Genomic DNA, 8,402 nt, shown 5'->3' with positions numbered 1-8,402 from the left:
TGTCACCCCAGGGCACAGACTCAGGGTACTGACTTCCACCCCAGGGCAGGTACCAGACAGCCATCCTATGCCAGCCCCCTAGCTATTTAGTTTAGTCTCCAAATATCCTACATGACCCATTCTCAAACTTCCCTCAGCTCAACTTCCCTTAATTCATCCTTCATTCATAGTATTGTATACATGCAATTAAAGTTCCCCCTTATGTACACCTCAAGTATTTGTTGTTTTGAAACCATATGGCTTATGTGTGCTTTCCTACTGTACCTAGGTTATGCGAGACAGTTTGATGGGTATTGACTGAAGCACACAACATTTTTTCTGTGCAGAGTTAATTTAAATCATCACTCAATACTAAATTAAGTAGCCAACTGATTTAATTATTATCCACTCTATAAAGCATCTCAGTTACACTTCTTCCCTCTGTTACCAGAGCAGATTCAGAAACACTTCATACACACCCATTCACTTCTATTATTCCTGGGGTATAAACCATCCAATCTGTTTAAACTGGTGCAAGAGTGATGCAACAACAACAGAGATTAGTTATTAATCTCACTATAAAGCAGCCCTCACAGAATGGGGATCCTATGAACAAAGTATGGTTAACAGTGATTATATGTGCAAAGATGCTGAACTGACATCACTCCACAAAAACAGGCTGGAAATAATCACGGTTTGACCCCTGCCACTCATCAGACTACAAACAGCACAAAAACAAAACTCAGTTACCAACAACAACAACAAAGTAACAAAAACAAAATTATTGGATAGATGTCACTGAGGGGCCAGCAGTTTCCCCAAAATAGCAGTTTCCCCAAAATATTGCCTCCTTAGATATTATATTTTGTACAAGACACTTCAGCAAAGTGTTGTAAGGGTTACACATATGCATAAAATTACCTGGCAGGGCTGCTCACTGGAAAAGTATTTAATGTGAAAAACATACCATGAGCACATGTTAAAGAGATTGAGATGTGTAAAATGCAAAATGGATTTGAAATTAGGGGTCCAGGCAGTGGAAGATGAAAGATGTTAAATCATTCAAAAATTGTTTTCAAAATGACAGCACAAAACTGTTTTTCCTTGCTCTGAAGAAAACGTGGCCCGGATTACTTTCCGTCAGATAGTTCTGGATATGGCCGAAGGGAATCGCTTAAAACATGGTGTGTGCTCCAGAAGTCTTCAAATGTCGCAAAAGTCACCAAATGTACTCATGGAAAAGCATACTATGCATACAGTGAACATGCTATTGTATATAACATCAGGTAATTTCTTGATCTGGATTATATTCTACCTTTGGAGAACATTTTCTGGTCATCAGCTCGCCTAAGCTCATCAATGATCTAATGAGTTTCCTCGAAAGTTGCATGCACTGCCAATTTCCAAGCTTGTTAGTAATAAACAGAGATGTAGTGATTATTTTTCTTGGTCAGTAAGTATTATGTTGCTTCATAGTGTACACTGCCTCTTGTTGTGAAATGTAATTTTTTGGCATATGTTTAATGAATGGCATGTAAGCCTACAGTAATAGTAATTTTTTGTTCTATTGGCAGTAATCATATTGCCCCTTTCCATTATGAAAATAAGAAACTGGGTCTGCCACACATCCGACACCTACCGAGTCAATGGAGTGAGTGACCAGACCGAGAGGGAGTGCAATAGATTACAGGCACAACTCAATAACAGCTCCATGGCCACATTCCGTCTGGTGAGTGCATTATGGGTGCTCTGGCAGACCAGTCAGTGCTTCCTGCAGATCACACAAGCCAGCTCCATGACCACATCTACACAGCAGCACCCAATGTCTTTGCTATCAAGATGATTCGGAAATTGAATGGATTTCTGTATATGTACACAAGGAGGGACATTTCTTTGCCTCCAAAACACTTAATAACATAGGTGCCTTGTGCTTCTGGCTTTATGGGTTATCACATTGTTAGTTGGCAAATGATTTATTATTGAGAGACCATAATTATGCTCATGTTTATTTACAATAAGTGGGAGGTGACATACATAAAATGTTCATGGTCTTCCCCCAGTATAAAGGCAAAGATTTAGAAAAAATAGGTGTTGTGTCTGAGGCCCCATGAAATTCACAACAGGAACAGAGAGGAGCCTGGTCGTGATCACCCATGAGGTAGCAAAAACAATCATCAAAATCTCTCTACCCCTCACACACACACATAAACACACACACACACAAGCACACTCACACACATAACACTAATGGGTTTTCATCCAATACAGCAAGACCTCTATGTTTTGAATTCCTGAAGACATCAGAGTATTTTCACCTTTCATTGGAAAAAGCAAGGATCATTTTGAAACACTGCACGTGGTCTTCAACAGGATCCAGGTTTCAGATGCATTTCTTTCCTCTATTCAATGTGGAGAGCTTGTTCCCTGTTCCTTGATAGATATTTCCTGTTCAAATAGTCGTCTTACTTCTCTGTTCCATCATTTTTACTCCCGTTATTTAAGTGCCATTAGTGCACGTTGCTATTCCTGGCTCTGGGCCGTAACGTGGAGAACACAGGATGGTGTGTCGTTAACCAGAGCAGAACTAAGCTGTTTGTGCAGTATCCCCATCCCCCACATCTCCCTCTCCACATTAGTAGTAAGGCCTGCAGGAAACCAGGGTTATAAGTACAATAGTATGTATATATGCATGACCCAACATCAGTTGTACGGTAGACAAATACAGTTGCATGCAAAACCATGGTCAAAATGTGCAGTTAGCTCCATAATGTTTGGGACAAAGATGTGTTTTTTTTTTCTCCTTCTTATGCTTTGTACTCCACAATATTATATTTGTAATCAAGCATCTTCACAAGCGGTTAAAATAAACATTCTCAGCTTTTATTTAAGGGTATTTCAATAAATACCTTAAATCAATACCCTCAATCATAGTGCCCAAAATGAACAATGAACAACCAGAACAGTTCCAGGTCCAGTAAAGCAGACCGGCAGTCACATGTCTGCCAGATATGATGCAAACAGAGGTCCTAATTTTAACCATTTGCTCACACTTTCAATCAAGCTATAATTACAAATTAATTCAAAGAACAAAGAAGGCTATTCTCTCCTATTTCAGGCCACCATTCTTACATAACAGCCTGTCTGAAAGGGTGACAAACAAGGGAGACAGGTAATGGGGTTGATGAGGCAAAATGGAATGTTAGATTGCGGAGTCGATTTTTGGGGAGCACTGAGGCATATGAAATGCAGGTATAAATGAACTGTGATGGAGGGACCCTGAGTGAGTGAGAGGGAAAATGATGATGCTGAACAGTGTCCCTATTGTCAGTGCCTCCTCATGTGTGCTCAGCTAATGCATTCTCACAAAATAACAACCAACAGACAAAGAGAAAATCTTTGATCATCCACTGCAGACGGGGATGAATTAAAACAGCCATTAGCTGTTTATATCACTGAGAATTCTTCTCTAAATCCCTCTATTTCACAATTGGTAATTGTGATAATTAACTAAGGCTCCTTTATTTAACTTCTTCAGAACTTGTATTTGATTCATCATCAAAGAAAGTCATGGATGAAAACAGGCCTGTCCATTCAATTGGAAAAAAAGAAAAAAGCAAAAGCAGACAGAGGGACTGGGGGATGATTCCAGTGTTGGTCTGCTGCTTCTTCCCGAGCAGCCCAACAGGCAGACTGAACCATTGGCCTACTTTCTTTGACCCACTCCGACGCTGTTGTAATTAGCCACTTACATCCTCACCATGACTACACTTGATATGTTGCAACATTAAGAGAGAAGGAAGGTGAAGAGAACACACAGTCACAAGTACACAAACTAACACACACATACAGTCTCTAAGACACAGACGCAAACACTTAGATACCTATTAGCATTTCTAAACTACAGACTATACTGACAATTGTAATTTCCACACAAACACAAAAGAGTAAGCACATTTTGCTTGACATGTGCAAATCAAATCTACCCATTTCTCCTCTAAGCATCGGTGCAGGGAGTCACAAAGGAATATTAATACTGGAGAATGGCTTGCGGCTTCCTGAGGTATTAGAATGTCCCAAAAGCTGCTTTGTTGTGGTGGAGACCTTTTGTTTGAGCTGTGTTTGGATAATTGAGCAAGAGGGCATCTAAATCTCCAGAATTTTCAAACTATTTTTCTTTTACGTCCTGTAAGGTTCATTTCACTGCTAGAGTCAAATGAGCTAAGGTGTAAAACTACACAACCTATATTTCCAGTGTCTAGTTCAGTGCTCACTGCACCATAATCACCTAATAAAGAAGTAACCATTCTATGGACGTAGGAGGGTGCATAAAGCCAATTTAGATTGAAGTGAGTGAGTGTGAGGGAGCAGAGGAAGTGATTGCTATTATTATCATTAAATTGCTTGACAAACACCTGCACTTATGCAAACCGCAGGCAGCCTGCGGCCATTAAACATGCATTCTATCCGTTATAGTCCAGTTCCTTAACCTCTGCCACATTACCTGTCACTGGCAGGTATCAGTATGCCAGCGCACAAAGATACAGCGATGAGGCTCAGTGTCAGGGCAGAGGTAAACTCCCAACATACGGGGCCAATCTCGATGTCCGCACTCACAAGCTCATGGACTTTGATCGGCTTTCTTGATAAGAGGGCTCAGGTCTGTACCACTGTAAGTGGCATACGCAAGATCCCTCAAGGGGACCTGAAGGTGCTGAGGTGCTGACATGCGGGTGCATAGCCTGTCCCACATCAGGCCTACTCCAGTCCTGGATGTCAATTGGGTCAAGTAGAGCGGGGGGATCGAATTCATCAGACTGGAGCTTTGGCTGTTCCAGGACATCCCTATGTGCCAGGCCCACATTACGGAGTAACACACTAGCCAGAGGAAACTCAGAACAGTGAGGAAACTAAGAACGCAGTGCCTTGAAGAGGGTGCCAGCCACTGTGCTTTCATGATGTCATACTCAATTACTTTATGGCCCCTGGCATGCTCATTGTTAAAGCGGACACAGGGAGAACATGCAGACACCACACAGACCGTCTGGGATGTCCCCAGTTATGATCCCTCTCCTGGTGCAGGCCCACTGAAGGCCTGTCTTGACATCCTGATGTCCCTCTTCATGTCTTGTTCATCGTCCATGCACATACTGAGGACTGGCACATGGATGTTCAGCCTGGCATAGAAGGTTTCAGGCAAGAGCCTGGAGGGGATGTTTAAATCAGGCAGTCAGTCCTTTGTACACCCTGACCGCAAAGAAAATAAAAAGGTAAAATGAACTAATTCCGCCATAATTGTGACCTACATGTTTGACAGCAGCATCTGGTGTCATCAAGGTAACATGTCACAAAGTGCTGAACCATTCTGTGTTCAGACCATTTTAACCCCATGCACTCTCTTGCACATAATCATTGATAAGCACTCGGGTGATATTCGATTAAAGTCAGTGGTTCAGTGTTTAGGGCATAGGGTGGACATTGAAAATGGGCCACGTTCACCTTCCTTCCACCTGGAAAGAGAATGTGGGAGTACCTTTCTGTGTGTTAGCGTTTGCCTGAGTCTCTAGCAGGGGAGAACAGCAGAGGACAGGCTGTTCTGTGCTCTCCCCACCCTGCCAGGGCCTCCCACTGCTCCCTTCTCTGTTTACATTTCCACCTCTCAACTATGCTCCCCGGAGAAAGGGGTGCCAATGTATATATCATTCTCATTGTCAATAATGTTCCAAATTTTGATAATGGCATTCAAATTCACACAGACAATGGTATTGATGAAACAATCTCAACCCTGAACATGTACAACATGTTCACGATACCCTGATTTTGGAGTTCAATTAAAAATAGATGTTATATATAAAATAGAAGTTTCTGACCTGGCTTTTACAAGATGGTAAATGGCTAATGGCTAGATAAGGCCAATAGCTGAGGTCTGCGATCCTGGTCCTGGAGAGCCATGTGGACTGCTAATTTTTGTCTTCATGTTATAATCAGAAACCAATTTAGAACGAATCAGCCTCAGAGAAGGCCTCCAAGAGGAACAGCTGATGTTCCTGCTTAACTCAGCGGGTACAGTGGAGCATGGCACCACTCACCATATGTCACTGCTCTCCACCTAACAAAAACAACTCACCTTCCAGCCAAGGCCAGCATGCCAGAGCCCAATGTCACATGGTTAACTGGGGGTTATGAGAGCACTACTGAGCTGCTAGTGTTATTGTTAGCAGTGTTACAACTAGAGTGAATACTGCCACCAGGAAACTAGGCAACAACACCAAGACTTACATACACCATGCAGTTTCGTGGAAGGCAATGGCCTAAACCATCCACACCAAAACGAAGACTTGTACACCTTTTCCAGAACCATTAACTTACTTTAGACCCAAATTTGGCAAACATTTTGACTTCCTCAGCTTTTATCAGGAACACTGCAAAAGGTCACAAAATAAACAGCTGAAGCCACATCATAAGTCTTAAGTGGTCTAACATGGTGTGCATACTCTCACACCTCTCTGATGTGGAGCGTTTTGATTTATGCAGCTTTATATTAAGAAATCTAGATCTTCAGCACTAGCTCGACTACACTGACCAAAAAGGAGGTTTGGAACATTCAGTCCTTTGGTCAGCAGCCCAGTTCAATGACCATTCAGACCAAGTGCCCCTCTTGGATGAGGAGGGCTCGATTGAGCTGACGGTAGGATTAAGTACCAGTGGCCTCGGGGCATCATTATGAGGCTGACCCCCATCTATCCCTCCTGTCTCTGGGACAAATGGCAAACAGGAGCCTGACTGTCTGGGATGAGGCCAGCTCTCAGGAGCTTAATTGGCAACCGGCAGCCAGGAAGACAGTGCTACCCCTCAATGTTTTTGGGATGGGGATACAGATGAGAGCAAAATTACAATATTGGTACTGAGATGGGCACCAGCACTGGAACCAGAACACTGCCTAATTGATACAGGGCTCATCCCAGGCTACCCTGCCTCTCACCTAGCTCTGGCATAACCCAGCCAGCTGCACAGACGCCACGCTCCTGTCTTCACGATGGGGACAGTTATGCCATGACCTCAGATGACACGGAAAACCAGTTTTCCACAGCACCCAGTATCAAAAGCTTCAGCAATGGGAAAGACTTGCATAATAAATTTTGAATTTTCAAAAAAAATGTCAGAAAATGTCAGCCGACCTTGAATGGTAAGCAAAAAGGGCGCCCCATCCTTTTGCCAGTGTGCAAGCTGCAGCAATCAGCAGTCCACACACAGTCCTTTCTTTTTTTTCTCGAATGTATTTTTAACCGTTGCCATGGGGACACACACCTGGGTTCTCTTCAGACAGGACCAACCTGAGTTTGTGCATTTACTGAGAGTTAGAAACATTTATTCGGTAACACGAAACTGTCCTTTAGCTTTCCCCAAGGACACTATACAGTTAACTGTTTGCAGGTTTTAATAAATCTGAATTTGGAATTACAAAAAATTACAAAAATTTGGAATGAATGAAAAGCAATGTGACATTTAGGAGGTGCAGGGCTGAGGACTGAATCATCGGTAAGAAGGTGCCCATCAACCACTGCTCTCAGCATCACAAAGCAACACCATCGTAAACAGGTTTGGGTTATGGCTGGTGACATACTGCCATCCCTTCCATAAGCTTGACTGATGATGTGCTGCTTCATTCAGCAAAATTCAGAAAACAACCATAGAAGACACCATCCGTTACTGTGAATGGGACTGAAAATGTGATGCTGGGAAAAAAAGTGACCATGAGCCGTCCATGAGGTCTTTAATGAGAAAACCAGACGAAGCCTCCCTTCTCTCCAGCAGCAGAAAGCCCAGTTAATACACATTAGTCCCCTGATATGTGGTGACGTGAGGAGACCTTAGTGCCTGCACTATGAATGCTGCTCTCCATATCACATGCCAGAGACTGCACTAGATCTGGCACCCTGGGAACTGATAGGAAGAAGGCACACAGGGTGGTGCAGGAAAAGAAGCTGGAAAACACAGATCAGAGATGGAGAGAAGAGATGGGGGAGGAGATAACAGAACCGAGGGAGGGGATAGGTACGCTTGAATTACAGGGGCATGAGCTCATTCATCGTGGCAGAATCAGTGCAACCCGGGGAGGCAGGAGGGCAGTTGGGGGAGGGGGATGCACAGGGTGTTAATTATGAAAAGATCTGAACCAATTCAAGAAGCTTCTCAGCTCCTATTAAAACATACACGTCTGGTAAAATGACACACAGAGCCAAAAGGCTTGATGCAAGACATATTGGAGACAAGGGCAACATTGGCAATGGATCAGACAATAACATTACACCTCATCCTACTCAAACAATGGCCTCAGATCACATCAGGCACATATGCCAGGGAAGGGTGGCTCAACACTTATTCGCAAAACCTGCATTCATCACACAAAACACACACAGGGTGGA

This window comes from Anguilla rostrata, chromosome 1 (assembly GCF_018555375.3).
Source record: "Anguilla rostrata isolate EN2019 chromosome 1, ASM1855537v3, whole genome shotgun sequence".
NCBI classification, from domain to species: Eukaryota; Metazoa; Chordata; class Actinopteri; order Anguilliformes; family Anguillidae; genus Anguilla; species Anguilla rostrata.
This window is presented reverse-complemented; position numbering follows the sequence as displayed.